Source organism: Palaemon carinicauda, chromosome 26, assembly GCF_036898095.1.
Source record: "Palaemon carinicauda isolate YSFRI2023 chromosome 26, ASM3689809v2, whole genome shotgun sequence".
Lineage (NCBI taxonomy): Eukaryota > Metazoa > Arthropoda > Malacostraca > Decapoda > Palaemonidae > Palaemon > Palaemon carinicauda.
This window is the reverse complement of record NC_090750.1, coordinates 89380426-89402135: the sequence shown is the minus strand read 5'-3', so window position 1 is coordinate 89402135 and position 21710 is coordinate 89380426.

Sequence of the window (21710 nt, the reverse complement as noted above, 5' to 3'; positions counted from 1 at the left end):
TGTAAATGAAAGTGGATATCAGATTCGCTTTAGGCTAATATCCTTTATGTGGTTGGCAAATAGGGTATTAAAGCGAGGTAATATACCGTTTTTAAAGCTTTCTATTTTTACACGTTAATCATTAGGATTAGCCCCAGGTTTTGAATTTCCGTGTATGTACCCTTGTAATTTTTTTACGGATAGATTTTTTTTTTGACAAATTTCATTAGAAACATATATATAATGACTTTCCAGACCAGGGTTTAAAATACATAAAAATGACCTTCTAGACCAGGATTTAGAATACACAGAAAATGACCCTCCAGACCAGGGTTTAGCAATACACAGAAAATAACCCTCCAGATCGGTGTTTAGCAATACACAGAAAATGGCCTTCCAAGCCAGAATTTAGCAATGCACAGAAAATTATCTTCCAAGCCAGAATTTAGCAATACACAGAGAATATCCCTCCAGACCAGTGTTTAGTAATACACAAAGAATAACCCTCCAGACCAGTGTTTAGCAATACACAGAAAATTACCTTCCAAGCTAGAGTTTAGCAACACAGAAAATAACCTTCCAAGTTTAGCAATAAACAGAAAATGTCTCTCCAGATCAGGTTTTAGGAATTCACAGAAAATGTCTCTCCAGATCAGGTTTTAGGAATTCACAGAAAATGACCATCCAGCCCAGATAAGGCTTCAGTTCACCCCTCTTTTTTATGATATGGCAAACTATCTTGTTCACTGTCCCCCTTCCCCTCTACCCCAGTGTTTGACGTGCCTCATGATACTAGTCCAAGGAAGTTTAATACCTGGGGATGCCACTGGTCACTGTCCCTATACAAATCCGCAAAGCCACTTGGACAGTGGACACACCTGCCGTGTAGGGCAGAGAGGACCCAATCCTTTGCCCGTCCCGTGACTGTCATAGCCTTACCTTTAAAAAATTGACTTTATCTTTTTTTATCATAAGGAAATTTAAATTATATATCAACAAAGAAATATATTTGCAAAATATTCTATCAACACAACATAAAGAAAAAAATATTAAACCTCCTTGGTATCGTCTGTTATTATGAACAGTAGCCCTGGGATATTTCCTTTTCCACCCTACCACGTTTAGGCCTACCGTTCTTGTCTTTATCCTCTATACGATAATTCTACTGAGACGGATAATCCTAATGGTTTTTTTTTTCTATTTCCCCAATAACCATATGAGGGCTCTATCGTTTTATTACGGAGGAAAAGCCTAAATGAAGTCTTTTATCTCACCTTATGAAAGTTGTTTTTTTAGTATATTTGTAATGATTAACTCTTGAATCTTGGTATGTGTGTAAGTTTGTAAATTCAGCAGATCTATTTACTCTTGTCTATGATAATAGATGGAAAAATGTCCCTACTTTTTTTTTTCTAAATAGTGTAAGATAGAAGATGAATTAGACAAAACTAGGCGCTGCACACCTTGTTTATTTCAATACATTTCATTCACAAACCTGTTGGTATTTTTGCTACTAATTGAACGAATGTTACTAAGACTTAAGATTACGATCTATTTACTCCTGTCAATGATAATAGATAGAAAAGTGTCCCTATTTTTTTTTTTAAATAGACTAAGATAGGAGATGAAAAGGACAAAAATAGGCTATGCACAATAACTTGTACATTTCGTTCTCAAACATGTGTTGGTGTTTTTGCAACTAAATGAAACTAAATGAACCAATGTTGCTAACACTTAAAATGGTAACCCCTGTTAACGGATGGGGTAGAATTTAAGTTGTATAGGAAAAGGACTGGCAGAAAGCAGTTTTTTTTTAGTTGAGCTTCCTTGGGGGATATTGTCTTTTCAGCCCCTAGCTGCACTAGTAAGTTCTTTCCTCTTGATATTCAACCTCTTAATTTTTTCTTAACTGCGTGTCTGTTTCAGTTGCAGCAATATGAGAAATGAGAGATTGTTCATTAGACTTCACCTTACTTTATAGTCCAAGATAAAATTTATCTTGCTCTGCTAAGGCATGCAGTGCTACTCTATCTTACCCTGCTAAGGCATGCAGTGCTAGTCTATCTTACCCTGATAAAGCATGAAATGCTCTCTCTCTCTCTCTCTCTCTCTCTCTCTCTCTCTCTCTCGGCAGTTATTTTTGTTGAATAAAAATGTCACATATGCTTAAAACATAAGCGAAGCAACCATTTATTTTCGTCTTTTGATTAGGAAAAAACTATCTGATATATATCCATTTTTTTACATCATTGTAATTTCATCAGAGATACGATGAAAGAACAAAAATATATGCTAGCAGTACCAGCTGAACTCGGTTGGGTCCCTGATTAGGCTGAAGGAACATAGAGAGTAGAGGTCCCCTTTTTGTTTTGTTTCATTGTTGGTGTCGGCTACCCCCCAAAATTGGGGGAAGTGCCTTGGTATATAGATAGATAATACACATTTAGTCATTTAGTAAAGAAACTATCAGATGTATATCCCTCTTTTTTTACTTCAGTGGAGTTTCATTACAGATACGTTGATAGAACAAAAATATATATAAATATATATATTTAGTCATTTATTGATGAAACTATCTGATTTATCTCCTTTTTTTGACATCATTGGAATTTCATCAGATACACGTTGATAGAATGAAAATATGTATCATAAAAATACACATCTAGCCATTTGCTTTAAGAGCCGATAACATTTCGAAATAGATATTCCTGAGCGAATTGCGAAATCTGGTCAATGCAACGGCTCCAATACAGGAGCCGTTCCTCTGAATGAGGAGGAAGTAAACAAGGTTAGTTAATTAGTGAGCCGAATGACAGGGGGAGTATTTTGCATTGATTTGAATTTGGAAATTTGGGAATTTGGGAATTACCAGAATGAAAATTTCTTCTTCTGTTTATTTTCCTTGACTGGAACTTCTCTGTTAAAAAGTAGCTAAATAATGATTTAAGAAAACCTTAGTCAGATTACCAAGTTTGGTGGTATTGGCAGTTAGTATAAAGGTGAAATTTAGCAAAACAAAGTTTTAATGTTAAAGTAAAATATTATACAGTTTCTATGGTAAAATAAAGTGCCTAATTAATGTTTCGTTCTTGGACTATCGGTTCCTCGGCACTAATTAATATACTTGACGAAATTACACTTAGAAATTTTTTGTGGCATCATTTACCGAGATTGTTCACTTTCATTTGGTTCAATGTTGAAGACAGTCTGCTTGGCCAGCTGAAGTTATGTCTTTTTAGAAAAATAAAGTTATTGCTCTTGTGGTAGCGCTTCTTGAGTTATTGAAAGCCATTTTCTTAATTAAACAGCCTTTTCCTACTTTCCCTCAAGTCCTATAGTGTCACCTTCCCTTGTACTTCATTTATTGTAAAACAGTATCTATTTTTTATAGTTTTCTGCAAGATGAGAAAACCTTTGACGTTACCTTCAAGTGAAATGTTACTTTGCTTTCATATAATGTATTTAATGTTGTTATTCTTCTTGCAATGTTTTTTCATTTGTTCATTGCTACGATTGTAGTTTACTTATTTCCTTTCCTCACTGGGCTATTTTGGAGCCCTTGGGCTTATAGTATCCTTCTTTCCCAACTAGGGTTGTAGCCTAGCTTGTGATAATTATAATAATAATTTCCATAAATGAATTGAGTTTTGTATACAGATGTTTTAGGAGGTCATGGATATTCCTTTGAAATTCTTTGAGAGCAAGATTTTATCTAGAATTTTATGACCAAAATAAATTTGGTTTTGTTATGCAGATGATGTTTTTTGTACTGCACCTTCCCATTTCAGGAAATATCTGCAAGAATTTCTGCAGAAACTGGTGTTTTCTGTACTACACCTTCCCATTTCAGGAATATCTGCAAGAATTTCAGCAGAAACTGGTGTTTTTTGTACAGCACCTTCCCATTTCAGGAAATTTCTGCAAGAATTTCTGCAGAAACTGGTGTTTTCTGTACTACACCTTCCCATTTCAGGAAAATCTGCAAGAATTTCGGCAGAAACTGGTGTTTTCTGTACTGCACCTTCCCATTTCAGAAAAATCTGCAAGAATTTCTGCAGAAACTGGTGTTTTCTGTACTGCACCTTCCCATTTCAAGAAAATCTGCAAGAATTTCTGCAGAAACTGGTGTTTTCTGTACTGCACCTTCCCATTTCAGGAAAATCTGCAAGAATTTCTGCAGAAACTGGTGTTTTCTGTACTGCACCTTCCCATTTCAGGAAAATCTGCAAGAATTTCTGCAGAAACTGGTGTTTTCTGTACTGCACCTTCCCATTTCAGGAAAATCTGCAAGAATTTCTGCAGAAACTGGTGTTTTCTGTACTGCACCTTCCCATTTCAGGAAAATCTGCAAGAATTTCTGCAGAAACTGGTGTTTTCTGTACTGCACCTTCCCATTTCAGGAAAATCTGCAAGAATTTCTGCAGAAACTGGTGTTTTCTGTACTGCACCTTCCCATTTCAGGAAAATCTGCAAGAATTTCTGCAGAAACTGGATAACTTAATCCCGCCAATAAAATTTACCATAAGAAAGGCATTGTTGGAATTGTATGTTGAATTTCCGTTCAAGTTCCTGCCCTTGGATATAGTAGAAATTTCACTTACTCAATTTACCGTAAATCTACTAACATTGACTGGATTTCGTATTTCAATTCTAATCAACATCGAAATGTTGAAATATTTCCCTTTCCAGGAAGTCAGACATTCCTTGACGTGTGCCTTGAGTTTTAGTCAATTCAAGAATAAAGAAATGGAAATCCTTATACAATTTCATTATTTGCCTGTCCCCGGACAAGTGAGGTCAAATACAAGTTCTGTAGGTTACTTTTAAGTTAATGGCTCTTAAAGAGGAAGACATTTGAAGGAAGAGAAAGGTTCACTAAAGCAATACCACTAATGGCAATTTGTTTATCTACCGTTATGTTACTCTCCAATCCCCTTTCTTTATTATTATCTCTCTCTCTCTCTCTCTCTCTCTCTCTCTCTCTCTCTCTCTCTCTCTCTCTCTCTCTCTCTCTCTCTGTCCTTTCAGAATAGTGTTCTCTCTCTCCTCCTTAAATAATAGTCTCTCTCTCTCTCTTCTTTCAGAATTGTGTCTCTCTCTCTCTCTCTCTCTCTCTCTCTCTCTCTCTCTCTCTCTCTCTCTCTCTCTCTCCCCCCAGTGCAGCATAGTGTTTCTGCTAGGGTTAACTTTTCAATTCTTCTTTAGTCTGACCTGTCCGTTTTTCTCCTTCGATGGTAAAGCCATCTGACGTGTGGAACACTGTCGGCTCCAAAAAGTTGAAATCCTCCTACCTTTTCTACTACAATTTTTAGATCTCTCTCTCTCTCTCTCTCTCTCTCTCTCTCTCTCTCTCTCTCTCTCTCTCTCTCTCTCTCTCTCCATAAATAAATTCCATAGATTTCATTGTATCATACTTATCAATTGCATGATGTTTTCACTGGTATTTCCATCTCAAAAAAAAAATAAATAAATAAAAAAGCAGGAAGGAATATATCTCTTTCCTTTCATGCTAAGCGGCATTACCAAGCATATAACTACTCGGTCTCTCCCCCCGGTCCCTAGGGTAGAGGGGAGAGGGAGTAGTCATACCCTAGTGAGAAGGGCTACCCGGATAGGTACACTAGGAAACCACAATTACCGTGTTGTAGTTAGGGAAGAGGGAGGAGGTGGGAAGGGTTGAATATTCGCGTGCATATCTATGTAAATATTTAGCTATTACTTTTGACAGGTCGCCTACACTAGTATCGTATCCATCGTTACCATTTTAGATTCTCTCTCTCTCTCTCTCTCGTCGTATCCATCGTTACCATTTTAGATTCTCTCTCTCTCTCTCTCTCTCTCCTCTCTCTCTCTCTCTCTCTCTCTCTCTCTCTCTCTCTCTCTCGTCATCACCGACACGTAAGCGAATTGTTACCATTTTAAATGTTAATGTATATATATCTCTCTCTCTCTCTCTCTCTCTCTCTCTCTCTCTCTCTCTCTCTCTCTCTCTCTCTCCGACACGTAAGCGAATTGTTACCATTTTAAATGTTGATGTATCTGTCTCTCTCTCTCTCTCTCTCTCTCTCTCTCTCTCTCTCTCTCTCTCTCTCTCTCTCTCTCTCTCTCTCTCTCTCGTATCTGACTTACAGTATCGTATCTCTGGCATTCGGTAAGGGCATCCCGTCCTGTTCTGTCTCAAATTGAGATTAAGCCGTGCACACAATGTCTTGGATCACCACTCTCCCTATCTGTTCTTTATTACTCCTTTATTGTTTCATACACATTTATTTCCTTTTTAACCGTTCTTCTAATTCAGGTCTTTGCTATAGTGATGCAAACGACGCTTTTATTACTACTACTAAAAAAAGTTCAAGTTAAATAAATAAAAGTTAAATTGGTGGTTGCAAAAGATTTATCCTTATCAGATCATGAATATTTCATGAAATATTTTTTCATAAATATAATTCTTGAAAAATTTTTATGATTTTTTTTTTCAGAAACAAAATTCTTAATTTTTTTTTTTGGGGGGGGGAAATATTTTTTCATTAACAAAATTCTTAAATTTTTTTTATAAAATAATTTCCCAGAAGCAAAATTCTTAAAATTTATTAGGAAATTTTTTTCAGAAACAAAATTCTTGAAATTTTTTATGAAATATTTTTCCCGAATCAAAATTCTTAAAACTTGAATCAACTTAAATGAAAAAAAAAAATCCCAAAATGGTGGAAAAAATCACATTAATATCATCAAATGGAAAAAAAGAAAGGAAATTAATTTCGTGATAGCAAAAGATTCATCCTTATGAATATTTTATTACTATTTTTCTCAGCAACTTCGAAATAAAATTCTTAAATCTTAAATTAACTTAAATAAGAATAAAATCGTTCCCAAAATGGTGGCATAAGATTCACATTAACATAACCAAAACGGGAATGTTTGACCAAGATGTATATTACACTCCTACAGATCTCCCAAGTTTTTGGGAATATCAGTGAAGAATGATAACTCGTATGTTCCCTGAGCGTTATATTATTGCTTCTTGGAACTAAATAATTTTGTTGGATTTTATTGCAAATTCCGTTATGAAATCGTAAATTTACTAAAGTGACCCCTTGCGTATTCTTCTTGAAGGTCAAAGGTTAAAATGGATCGCTTGGAAATAGTTTCGTTGGTGTTATTTTGAAAATCTTAAAAAGGTGAGTTATGTATATTGTTCTATTTTATATATATCAAAGTATGAAGAAGTTAATTTAGTTTGGTTATGTGTATGAGTACAGTATATCTCCGGTTATATATTTTTTATATATGTATATATATACACACATATATATATATATTATATATATATATATATATATATATATATATATATATATATTTATTTATATATATTATATATATACTCTGTATTTATATTTATATATATATATATATATATATATATATGCATGCATGCATGTATATATTATTATGATTGATACTACATGAATATTTTTGTATATAAGATATATTTTTGTATATACTGTACATATATATATATATATATAATATATATATATATATATATATATATATATATATATATATAGTGTGTGTCTGTATATATATATATATTATATATATATATATATATATAGTGTGTGTCTGTATATATATATATTATATATATATACTCTGTATTTATATATATATATATGCATGCATGTATATATTATTATGATTGATACTCTACATGTATATTTTTATATATACTGTACATTATATATATATATATATATATATATATATATATATATATATATATATATATATATATATATATATATGAAGTGTCTGTATATATAGATCTGAATTCAGACCAAGATCATTACTTTTTTATGAAAAAATACTATATTTTTGTGTGAAATGTAGGAGGGTCTCCTCTTGATAATTACTTGTGCCTCGAAAAATGTCAGTAATAAATCTCTTCTCGCAATTCGGTATAGGGAGGAGAATCTTGGTGGAATCTTTATGGTAAAAATATGTCCAACCTCCCGGTGAGATCTTATGCTGGGTGTCACTTTACAGGATTTATGATACTAGATTGCTGATGTTTTTTTTTTTTCTTTTTTTTTTACGGAATTTAGTTTTTTTCTTTTTTGAAGGGTTCATTTCGTCTTCAGGTGTTTTACAGTATTTTCAACTTGCATTATTTTTTTCCTATCATGAACAAGATTCAAGCTTGTAATTTGTTTTAAACGGAAGATAGTTTTATCGAATATAGCAGTCTTGAGTTAGTTGACACTTTTCCAGGTGGCTAAAATTACTGCCAGATTGAAAGTACACTTAAAAAAAAACTATAATTTTTATCAGAAGTTCTCCATAAACATAATACTGTTCTCAGCCATGTTTCAGTAAAATATTTTCCTTATCATCATTTTTTTTTGGGGGGGGGGAGGCTGGCCGTAGTATCAATCCTTCACGTTAATATATAATTTTATAAAACGGTAAATGCCTAGCAACATTTATTCCAGGATTTTCATGGTTTTTTTTTCTTCTTGTTTTTTACAGCAAATTTTTAACAGTGTAGTTTTATCGAATATGATCTAGTGTGGAGTTCAAGTGTTTTTACGATTGATTGATTTTGGTTTTTCTGTCATCCTGACATCAATGGTCATTGACGCTGATGTCATATGTTATAATAAAAATTATTCAAGGGAATTAAATTCAAATTAATAAAAACCAGGAGATCAGTATAAAAGTTGAATAGATTTCAGAAGATCTGCTTCTGAAATAAATCTAAAAAATGCTTAAATCTCTCCATTATTGTGGACATACACATTCTCTGTGCTTGATCATACTTTGCCTATTTTTTTCCTTCGGAAACGGAGAGTTCTTAACACCATTTCATTGGGAAACATCTTTTTTTTTTTTTTACCTACATTATAGACATGTATAAAAATAGAGTGACTATCAGTAGAGCGCAGACGTCCGCCGCGGCACATTATTTCTCGATCGTTTGCTCGTCCTTGACCTTGACCTTTGATCTTAACATGTATAAATTGGAGGGAATTTTCATACACTCAAATATGAACCAAGTTTCAAGTCTCTGTGACAACGATGACTAAACTTAGGCTGATTATGTGAATTGCATATTTACCTTAACTTTTGACGTTGACCTTCCAAAATTTATTCAATTCCAGCTTTTTACATAACAGTTAATCCCTGCAAGTTTCATTAATCTACGATTAAAATTGTGGCCAGGCAGCTGTTCACAAACAAACAAGCACACGCAGACAAACAAACACACAAACAGGGGTGAAAACATATCCTCCTCCTAAATTCGTTGGCGGAGTTAATAACCCTCAATATAGCAATACAATAAATTACCCAGTCTTACCACATCACTTGAGTTAAGCATTGAACCCACCATCGTTTTTAGGTCATATAAAGTCTCTTAATGAAAAAGGAAAAAAAAATAACTCTCATCCATCAAAATGTCAAATGAATATGCTTTCAGGCAGATTAATCCGATGATGTTTTGATTAGTCGTAAAGGATCCACAAATAAATTAAATTATAAAAGTAATTCATTTATTGGTGTTGTTATTACGCAGTGCATTATTCCATTAATCAAAAAGTTAGGCCTCAAACTGCTACCACTTATCAATAGAAATGGTACATATGTTTGATGATTGCATGCTGAATTATGACTGTCACCGGGAGCAAAGTCGAATAGAACATGTGCTATTTAGAATCATGATTTATAGTCTTATGCTCGCTTCTCATGAGCGGATTTCTCCGTACGGAAATATTTCCGCTCGTCAAGGAAGAATATCTTCACGCGAGAGGATGCTCGCTTCTCATAAGCGGATTTCTCCGTACGGAAATGTTTCCACTCGTTAAGGAGGAATGTCTTCATGCGAGAGGATTCGTCTCAGAGTAGACTGTTAGTTGCAAGTCGCTCTACTGGAACCGCGCGGATTAGCAGTGCATGTGGCTAATAAAGCTGGAATCACTCTAGGTTTTTTTTCGCCAGCAGCGAGCCGTTGCTGTCCAAAATGGAAAGCAGGAGACGGGAAGCAGGGCGTATAACCTGCGAGCATGATGTCACATCTCCCTATGTGGTCCACACATTGTGTATTTTATTTTTCAATGTAAATCGATTTGTCCAACTAAAGTATTTTGTTTTAGGAAATCGATAAATTTACCGAGGGAATTTTTCCATGATCAAAGAAAAACATTACAGCAACAAGGCTAATATTCGAAATATTTTTCTCACGGCCTCAGCCAACTTCGATTAAAATCCAAATCACAAATTTTAATCGTCTTTTCATGTGTAATTTTCTCTTGATAAGGTAATAGTTAAAGGACTGTGAGTATATGGTGAAGGATTTAAGTTTAATCCGATTCCCAAAACTCAAATTAAATTATGAAAACCCTAGCTGACTTTATCACTTATGGAAGAATAATGCTTTTGCCTCAGTACTGTGGGCTGCGGTAACCTAAACAATTTCAATTGTTTTTGGGTGTAATATGTGTGTGTGTATATATATATATATATATATATATTTACATTTATATAATATATATATATATATATATATATATATATTTACATTTATATAAAATATATATATATATATATATATATATTTACATTTATATATATATATATATATGTATATATATTTATATATTTACATTTATATATATATATATGTATTTACATTTATATATATATATATATATATATATTTATATATACTGTATATATATTCATATATATATAATATATATAATATATATATAATAAATATATAATATACATATTTTATATATATATATATATATATATATATATATTTTCATATATATATATATATATATATATATATATATATATACAGAACTGAAAAAGCTAGGTTGCCCTTTCAAAAGGCGAGATAAAACCTTCCAAAGAATCCATGTACATTTGATATTCTAATTCATCGTAATTTACAATGTCTTTGTATAAAGTAGTTTTCATGATTAGTTTCTCCTTAAAATGAATAACTCATTTTGAGCGTAATAGCCGGCTACTTTAGTAAAGATAATATTCACGCAGCGATGAATATTCAACGAACGTTTTCAGATTACTATACTCTTACAAAATATAGCCTTTGGTGGTGGGGGTAAATGATAAGCATTGCTAATGGAAAATTTTGTATCCTGTTTTTCCCAGAGGCTTTAAGAAATACCTTTGATCGTTATAAAATGAGTTCTTTGCCACATGCGAAGGTAATTAACAGTAGCACTAAGAAAGATGTAGACCCCGCCTGAAAGAGTGTTTTTTTTCTTTTCTTTTTTGGTGGGGGCCAAGTGGTGTTTATTTCCGATCTCGTTGCTTTTCTATTATCTATTATTTATCGTTCCCATTACATGTTCTGCCCAGGTCCATTTCATTTTATTACTTGTTGTTAGAATATCATTGGTCCTGGAATATCCTCTACTTAAGTTTGCTTTCGTGTCCATGTTGTTCTCCTTCTGGTATGTACAGTAGAATTAATCTCATCATTATTCTTTCCATAACACTTTGAGCTGTAATTAGCATATATTCCAATGCTTTTTTTTATTTATACTTGTAATATATATGCATGTATACATGTACTTCATGTTTATATATTTGGGGGCAGTCCTTGTACGATGTCCTTCCTACCGTACAGGCAGCGCTGCGCGTATACAGGGAACGACGAGCGGGGGAAGGGGCGAACCAGTGGCCGACATCCACGATAGCTGCAACCCAGACGTTGAGGCAGCCCGACACCCAGCCGGCTTTGACAGCCTCCCAGGGGCGGGGTACCCGTAGCAGTGGACCTCGAAGAGGCAGGGGTCCGAGAAGTGGGGATGCAGTGAATGGCAGTTGTTGGAACTGTGGGGGAAGGGGGCACCTCCGAGCTGTATGCCCCACCGTCGAGCAGCGGCGGTGTTTTGGATGCCATGCCACAGACCACCTACTGAACAGCTGTCCAAAAAACGGCGTCGGCTCAAGGGATCACGTTCCCCCTGCACCAACCAGAGGAAGGGGAAGACAACGCGGGAGGGGCACCAACGGTCCCGCGGGCCGTCTGTCCGAACCGCCAGTACCGAAGACAGAAGAGCCAAGGAGTCAAACTTCACCCCCCAGTGTGACGTCGGGGGAGGACAGTCAGTACCCCAGCCAGCAGTAAGGGATACCCCCGGGTCAGCGAGCGCGACTTCCCCGGGAGTGCCAGAGCGGGTTCGGGAGGTAGAGCAGCCGCCTCCCACTGCCGCTCACACACATGCAAGCAGGAATGCGGTCCCCGTTCTTAGAGTAGAGCTGGGATCGGGTATCCAACGCGCTCTGCTTGATTCCGGGGCCAGTGTCTCCCTTATGGAAGAACATTTGGCGACGGATGCCATACAAACATCGAAGGAGTACCTGGTGTTGTACACAGCTGGGGGTCACAAACTGATGACCCGACGTATCGTTAGACAGAGATTCATCCTTCAAGGTCGAGAAGTGACCCATGCCTTCTATGTCATTCCTACATTAGATATGGGGGATATTCCCATTATCCTGGGAATCGATTTCATCAAGGAGAAACAAATGACAATACGGGGCCCCGATGGGGAGGGGCTGGAAGTGAGGTGGAAAGTGGGACCAGGAGAAGAGACAGAGATACCCGTTATGGGGGAAACTCGGCCACGAGTCAGGGTCGCCCTCACTGCTAAGGGGACAGCAGGGGCGGTTCCTGCCGGGCAGGAGGCAGGTGAATCAATCCCCCCCTCCTCCCTCTACTCCCTATCAGTGGCACCCGCACCGGAAATGCGCGAAGGTGATCTCGTATACGTGAAACCACATCAAAAGTGGCAGGATTTCATGTATCCAGGGGTCTCCACCGTTACCGAAGGAAAGGTTGAAATTCCCTTTATGAATGTAAGTACCCAGTGGTTCCACTTAGGCACTGAGTCGGTCTGCGACCTTGAGTTATGTTCATTTGTGACAGCCGAACGGACACTGGTGACCTTGTCTTTCCATGGTCAAGGTCCCGGTCCGGAAAGGCTGAGAAAGCTCCGTCAAACAGCTATTGGAGCGACACCAATTAATTATTATAAGAGAGTAGGAGATATTGTAGAGAATTTTGAGGACGTAATTGCAGTTGGAGATGAAACCCCAGGGAGAATTACTAAGTTTCCATTTAACATCGAGACTGGCAGCCACCCCCCAATTCGTTCTAAACCTTATAGGACTCCCGTCTGTCATGTAGAGGCAATTGAAAGAGAAATAAATAAATTAAAAGAGCAAGGTACGATTCGAGAAAGCGAGTCCCCCTGGGCTTCTCCAATTGTAATGGTTCGTAAGAAGGATGGTTCTTTTCGATTATGCGTAGATTATAGGAGGATAAATGCTGTTACCAAGGATAATGCATACCCTTTGCCCTCTATCGAGGAACTGTTACTTAAAGTCAGGGAAAGCAGGTTTTTTTCTACTTTAGATTTAAAGTCCGGATATCACCAAATTCCCTTAGCTGAAGAGAGTAAAGAAAAAACGGCCTTTATAGCAAATGATCAGTTGCTTGAGTATAATTATCTCCCTTTCGGATTAAAGAATGCTCCTGCCCATTTTTCTCGTGTGATGTCTGTATTAGCTTCATTGTTAGGACATAGTGTTTTTGTCTATTTGGATGATATAATTGTAATTGGGGCTACGGCAGACGAGCATGAAAAAAATCTTATACAAGTGTTAGAAGCTTTGAGACGTCAGGGGATGAAGATTAATTTAGACAAATGTAAATTTTTTCAACAAGAGGTAGAATTTTTGGGGCACATAGTAACGCCCGAAGGCCTAAGGCCTTGTGCCGATAAAGTAGCTGCAATCAGGGAATTCCCAGAGCCAAGAAACGCTAAGGAAGTAGCCAGTTTTCTCGGGCTCGCTGGCTATTACCGTAAGTTTATACAGAACTTCGGTCACATAGCACGACCGCTAGATTCATTGAGGAAGCGGCCTGAATTTCAGTGGGGAGAAAGAGAAAAAACTGCTTTTCAGACATTAAAGAATGTACTCACGAGCGACGAACTTCTGGCTTATCCAAGGTTCGATCGGCCATTTTTAGTAACGACCGACGAGAGTCAGATTGCGATCGGCGGAGTCATTTCTCAGGTTGATGATGAAGGGAATGAGAGGCCTATTTGTTTCGCTTCACGGGCTTTAAAGAGACCAGAGGTTAGGTACAGTACCTTCGATAGAGAGGCATTGGCAATTCTATGGATGCTGGAGAGACACCGCTACTTCTTGCTTGGGCATAAAATTAAAATAAATACAGATCATCGGCCGTTGCGAGACTTGTTTAAAAAAGGGGAATTAAATACTCGGCAAGCTCGGTGGATTGAGCGGTTGTTAGAGTTTGATATTGCAAATTTCGAGCATATTTCGGGGAAGTCAAATAAAGTAGCAGACGCTCTCTCCAGGACCGCCATAGCGGCTGTAACAACTAGGTCGGCAAGGCGGAAGGGAAAACAACAGGAGAGTTCGGGGTCAAATACACCTGTGGGAGGAGCGCATAGAAAACGGGAAGAACTTGGCGACTCTAGTGTGAGAGAGAGAGAGGACGAGAGCTGTCCGGAGAAGGTGAATGTTGGGAGTTCCACGGGGGGAACTCAGAGAGAATGCACCGTGAATGAGTGTGTGATCGATTTGTGTGGCTGGAGTGTGGGTGAGCTCGTTGCTGGACAAAAATCTGAACCTTGGATCGAACAGGTCAAGAGGTGCGTGAGAGATGCGAGTAGCAAACTCCCGGATTTCTTGCGCATGCGACGAGATGAGTTCTTCATCGAAGACGATATCTTATTTTATAAGTATGAAAAGAGACCGGGAGATATCCGATCTCGCGTTGTTCTCCCTTCCTCTTTGATAGAGAAAGCCATCCATGTAATTCATGTAAGTCCTTACGCAGGACATGTAGGTATAGAGAGAGCCTTGAGAAGGGCCAGAGAGTCATTTTTTTGGATAGGGATGAAAAAAGACATTGTTAGGTTTATTAATAAGTGCCATGTGTGTAACACTATGCGGAACCACAACCATGTGATCCCGAGGGCCAGAACATGGTCAATAGTGCCTGTTAAGTTTAATAGAGTGCATATGGACGTTTTGGGTCCATTTCCCCCCGGTGACGGGCAGTTTAAGTACGTGTGTGTGTTTGTAGATGCATTCACACGCTTCACACACACGTATGCAATGGTGGACAAAACCGCAGTGTCGGTTGCGAAGGCGTTGTGCTCCTTCATAGTGAGGTACGGATGTCCACGTACATTGATAAGTGACAATGGTCGAGAGTTTGTGAATGAAGTGTGTAAGGGGGTAACCCAGATCATGAACATAAATCATTTCACGATCGCCTCTTATCGGCCATCAGCAAATGGGCTCGTCGAGTCCCATAACCGAGAGGTGACAAATATTTTAAGGTATCTTGTGGGGGACAATCCAAACCAGTGTGTGGAAATGTTGCCGTGGGCGGAGTTCGCCCTAAATACGGCATATAATAGCTCTATTAGGGATACACCGTTTTTTATACTATATGCGCAGGACCCTGTGTTGCCGTATACCGTTATCATGGACCCCCACACCCTGCCATTATACAACACAGAACAATATCGGGTGATGATGTGTAATTTGGCTCGGAGAGTGTTTCAGATAACCCAAAAGTACTTGCTGAGGGCCAATGAGAAGTATCAGACGAAATACGATCAGCGTTTCCGAACGCGCACGTCTGATATACAGATAGGGGACAGAATCTATCTAAGAAGGTTGCAACCGAGGAAGCATAAACTGGAAGCCGCATATGTTGGACCGTATCGTGTAAAAGAAATTAAAGCCGATACGGCGGTCATCCAACACATCCGGACCGGGACCAAAGGCGAGTATCACCTTTCTCACATGCGCCCGGTCCGGGAGGACAATTTGGTGTGGTATCTGAATAAGCCGGTGCCACCGTACCCCGGGCTACCTGGCTACCTGGGAGAGGAAGGTGAAGAGGAGGCACAAGCGTCTGTCCGTGCCGTCCTCCAAGCACGAGAGAGTACGAGAAAACGTGGGTCTTGAGATAATGTCTACCACGAGGTGATAGAAGTCATAAAAATCAGGTCTTTTACGTATGTTCATTCCGAGTGTTTTGTGAAAAGATGAATTAAATTTTGTTTCGTTTTTTTTTGGTTTTGTTCTAAGCATATCACGAGTATATCATTTATCATACTGAGAAATTTCTGTTGCATTTATGTTATGTTGGAAATAATTCAAATTTCATTATTTTGTGTTGGTACCAATTTTGCTATTACCAATGGTTTTATGTATGGTTTTCCATTGTTTGTGTTATACTGTATTTAAAGAATTTCATTTCTCTGTAGAGGTTTTCAGTACTATTACAGGTAATTGTTAATCATGGGTTGAAAATTGAACATCATTACTTATGATTCTGTTTTTTTTTCAGGAGAATTAATATTGCTCGGTTATTAATAAGTATGGTTTTCTTTTTATTATTATTCACTATTTGAGTTGCTCTTTATTGCAGTGTCACGGATGGTTAGAAATGGTTTCCTTATAATGGTAAATGTATCAAAGAGTGCTGGGATTGGAAGTTATTCATTTTGATTTCTCTTGATTTTTATCATTTTCTTTAATTTGTGTATGTGATGATTTGTTGGTCCTTATGAAATTTTATTGCAGTTAAAAATTATTATTTTTCTGATTTTGTGCTCCAAATTTCGATGACGATGTATTTAAACCTGATTTTGTGTTTCTGTATGATCTATTGTGGGCGTGATATTCATCTTTGTGTAACTTGCAATTGTAACACGCCAAAAAGGCCCTTTGATTTGGTTTAGGTATTTAATTTTAATGTTTGCATGCTCCTGAAGAGGATGGTACTCAGAGGCAACATCTAGTGGAAAAAGAAAGCTTGTGTTCAGTGAAAAAAAAGAGAGAGAAAAAAAAAATTGTTTTGAGAAAAAAAATCTGATAAGTGTGAATTTTACGGGACGTAAAAATTTGGGAAGGGAGTGATGAGCTAAGCACAGTCAGGTTGTTACTGTGTGGATTAAGTGAATGTCAACAGATCTGTCTTCTTTGTTAAAGGAAAGACGGTTAAAATGTGGCTTGGCTTGGCTTGGCACTCAAAAATGTTCGTTAAAAGTTAGCGTCACTAAAATCTCTCTCTATTGGTTCTCATAAGACTTTCGGGTCAAAACGGCCAATCATCGATCAGGGCATAGGAAGGCCAAAGTGGGCGCTTGAACTGCCCATAGTTTTTTGTGAGTTAGAGTTGGGAGGCTTGAGTGGTTAGACCTATTCGTCCAGGTCACGGGTGCCAGAATGAGTGCCAACCAGTACCATTTCTCTGAGGACTTTTCCTTAGTAAAGTAACGTAATGATAATTAAGGGCCGCCCTTGTAGCTTAAATAGAATATAGCAGCTGTGGAAAATTAACAATTCGACTATCATTTGATCCTACCCTCTCTCATAATAGTGTTAGCCATCAAAGGGACTGTCTCTATCTTTGTTTCCACTTTTTCAAAAATCTCACGTCGGCTAAAATCACTTAGCACAGACGTTAATTTGTTAATTACCCCACACCTGACACCATTTAATATGACCCGATTTAGGTCGTATTAAGGGGGGTTCAACTTCACGTCTTGGGGAAACAAAGATAGAGACAGTCCCTTTGATGGCTAACACTATTATGAGAGAGGGTAGGATCAAATGATAGTCGAATTGTTAATTTTCCACAGCTGCTATATTCTATTTAAGCTACAAGGGCGGCCCTTAATTATCATTACGTTACTTTACTAAGGAAAAGTCCTCAGAGAAATGGTACTGGTTGGCACTCATTCTGGCACCCGTGACCTGGACGAATAGGTCTAACCACTCAAGCCTCCCAACTCTAACTCACAAAAAACTATGGGCAGTTCAAGCGCCCACTTTGGCCTTCCTATGCCCTGATCGATGATTGGCCGTTTTGACCCGAAAGTCTTATGAGAACCAATAGAGAGAGATTTTAGTGACGCTAACTTTTAACGAACATTTTTGAGTGCCAAGCCAAGCCAAGCCACATTTTAACCGTCTTTCCTTTAACAAAGAAGACAGATCTGTTGACATTCACTTATTCCACACAGTAACAACCTGACTGTGCTTAGCTCATATATATATATATATATATATATATATATATATATATATATATATATATATATATATATGTATATGTATATATATATATATATATATATATATATATATGTATATATATATATTGATGTGCATTCCTCGCATTTCATGAGACAGCATTTGAATATTACATTTCGTTTTCGGCATTGTCTTCTTATGCAAAAACTTGCGGTGCGTCATTTCCTTTTAATTTCCTGTTCGTGGTGTCTCATTTCATGTGCTTTTTCGTTGCATACATTTACGGCGAAGAAATTTTATTCTATTGGTTCTCACTTCTCATTAGTATTACAAATGGTCACTCTGTTATTATTATTATTATTATTATTATTATTATTATTGATAATAATTTTTTTATTATAGTTATTACTGTTGTTGTTGTTGTTGTTGTTGTTTTTAGTATTAGTAGTAGTAGTAGTAGTAACAGTAGCAGCTAAGATACAACCCTAGTTGTATCTTAGCTATAGGAGTGCTATAAGAATAAGGGCTCCAACAAGGAAAATAGCCTAGTGAGGAAAGGAAATAAGGAAATAAATAAACGATATAAGAAGTAATAAATAAATAAAATAAATTATTAAGAACATTAACAACATTAAAACTTCAAAACAGTATTAGTTAATCTAATGCGTGTTTTTAACTACATTATCTTCATTGTGCATGTAAAGTTTAAAGGCCGCTCATGAATGACGGAGGCAAGGGACGGTACTATTGCCCTAGCAAGCAAGACAATGCACTAGAGACTGACCATATATGCATATGATAAGTGACCAAGCCCCTCTCCATCCAAGCTATGACCAGGGAGAGCTAGGCATTGGCTGCTGATTACTCAGCAGGTAGAACTATAGGCTCCCTCAAACTCCCCAAACTTAGCTCACAATGCTTGGGAGGTTGCAATCACTAAAGGAACTAACGAGTTTGAGAGGTACTGAACCCCATTCTTGCGATCAGAAATGAGGGACGTTTCCAAATAGGTATAATATTTTGATGTTTTTATATTCTGCATTTTGAAGGTTTGCCAGATATTCTAGGTTGTGAGAAATATTTTCATATTCTGTGTAATTAACTCTAACGATTCAACTCATACTATCATTATATTACTATTCTTATAGATGCAAAGTAACTACGATACAAAAGTATTCAAGTATTTATGGAATGTTTAGTCAAATAGGAATGAAAAGATTGCCTTGTTCGTAAGTAGCCAATGTCTATCAATAGTGTTACTGTGTTAACATCCTTGGGTAGAGGTCTGGCCAGTCGTTGTCGTTCCCGCCCCCCCCCCCCCCCCCTCTCTCTCTCTCTCTCTCTCTCTCTCTCTCTCTCTCTCTCTCTCATCGATAATGTGTCATGTTTGACACCTGAAGATTTCCTTTTTTGTTATGATAGATAGGAATAACTTCATATCTTGAAGTGTATTAATGATGTCTGATACTCCAGAATCCATTTGGTTCTTTTTAATCAACGAATTGGATGTTATTTGCAATAACAAAATGAAACAAAAATCAATAAGTATAATTCCTGGGTCACAGAGAGAGAGAGAGAGAGAGAGAGAGAGAGAGAGAGAGAGAGAGAAAGAGAGAGAGGCAGGGGACGGGAAAGGGGGTCCGACAGGAAACTTTCTTTTTCATCCTGTATGTCTAATCTTCTACGAGAGAGAGAGAGAGAGAGAGAGAGAGAGAGAGAGAGAGAGAGAGAGAGAGAGAGAGAGAGAGCGGTGGGGGGGAGAAGGGGGGATTGAAACTTTTTTTTACTTTGAACGTCTAATTTTCTACGAGAGAGAGAGAGAGAGAGAGAGAGAGAGAGAGAGAGAGAGAGAGAGAACATGAAACTTTTATGTTCACCTTGTACGTACGTCTGATCTACAAAAAGTTTGGCGAAGATAAGCCGACAATGATTTATGTTTCTCTCGGACGCTGACGTTATAGGAAAGTTGGGTAGACCTCTTGGAATCTCTTCGCTTTCTCTGGAATAGAGTTAACTCTTCTGGTCGAGTGACTATCATACTTCTGATCTCTCTCTCTCTCTCTCTCTCACTCACTGTATATATATATATATATATATATATATATATATATATATATATATTATATATATATATATATATATAATATATGTATATATACATACACACATATATATGTATATATATATATATATATATATATATATATATATACATATATACATGTATATATATATAATGTCTGAAATTGTCATTTAATTGGGTTTGTAATATATACATGATTATTTCTAAAGCTTTTACGTCAAGAATAGATATCACCTGTCATGTTTCGCCTATATTATTATTATTATTATTATTATTATTATTATTACATGCTAAGCTACAACCTTAGTTCGAAAAGCAGGATGCTATAAGCCCAGGGTTCCCCACAGGGAAAATAGCCCAGTGAGGAAAGGATGTAATTTCATATAATCATAAATATATTTTTTCAAATATCTGTTTTGCATCGTCAGCAGATTTGTCAATTTATAGAGCAAAGTACAGTTGATAGCCTACTCACAATCAATACATTTCATTTTTAATAGCTACTTATTGGAAATAGAAATATGTAAAATTAATTTGATAGCGATTGTTTTTCCATGAATTATGAATAAAATGATAAGTCAATATATTTGCCATTTACTTAATATTGCGATTATTTTCAAAGTACTGCAGTGTACTTGTGCTTTGATGTACTTTGTCCAAAATGTTACAGATTTCATCTTTGGGTCATACCCAACATGAGTACCAAGTTTGGTCAAAATCGGTAAAGTAGTTTTTGTGTAAAGTTGCCTACAAACAAACAAACAAATATAGAATAAACTAACAAACAGATAGAGTTAATAGGTACATTTCGCAATCTCTTGGATATTGGCGAATGCAAAAAGTAAAACAATTTAGCGAACCAGCAAATCATATACCGCGAATCATAGATTGGAACCCAATGTTCTAGAAAATCCTGGTCTAACCTAATGAGGTCTATCGATATTTTGCCACCGTGTTCCAGTTGCCTTTCCGGGTAACCTTTTGAAAAAAAAAAATCCTAAAGATTTTTATCAAAGACCCAAATCTATAAACAGAAGTAATAGCCAGTTCCCAGGCAACATTCATTTATCCGTTTCATGTCCTCCGAGTAATGCGTGCTTGATTATTTCCCTCTGCAAATTATACCTTAATTTTCACCGTGTCTTTTTTTAAAATTAATTTTGTGTACAGTGATTTTGTTCTTGATGATGTTCACTGTTGGTGCTTGATGTAAAATAAATGTTGAAAATATCTACAAGAAGATTTGCTATAGTTATAGTCTACAACTAGAGGATTTGTTACAATATAATCTACAATTATGGAGATTTGCTACCAGTATAATCTACAATCACGAAGATTTTCTACCAATATAATCTACAATTACGGAGATTTTCTACCAATATAACCTACAATCACGAAGATTTGTTACCAATATAATCTATAATTATGGAAATTTGCTACCAATATAACCTAAAATCACGAAGATTTGCTACCAATACAATCTACAACTGAAAGATTTGCTACCAATATA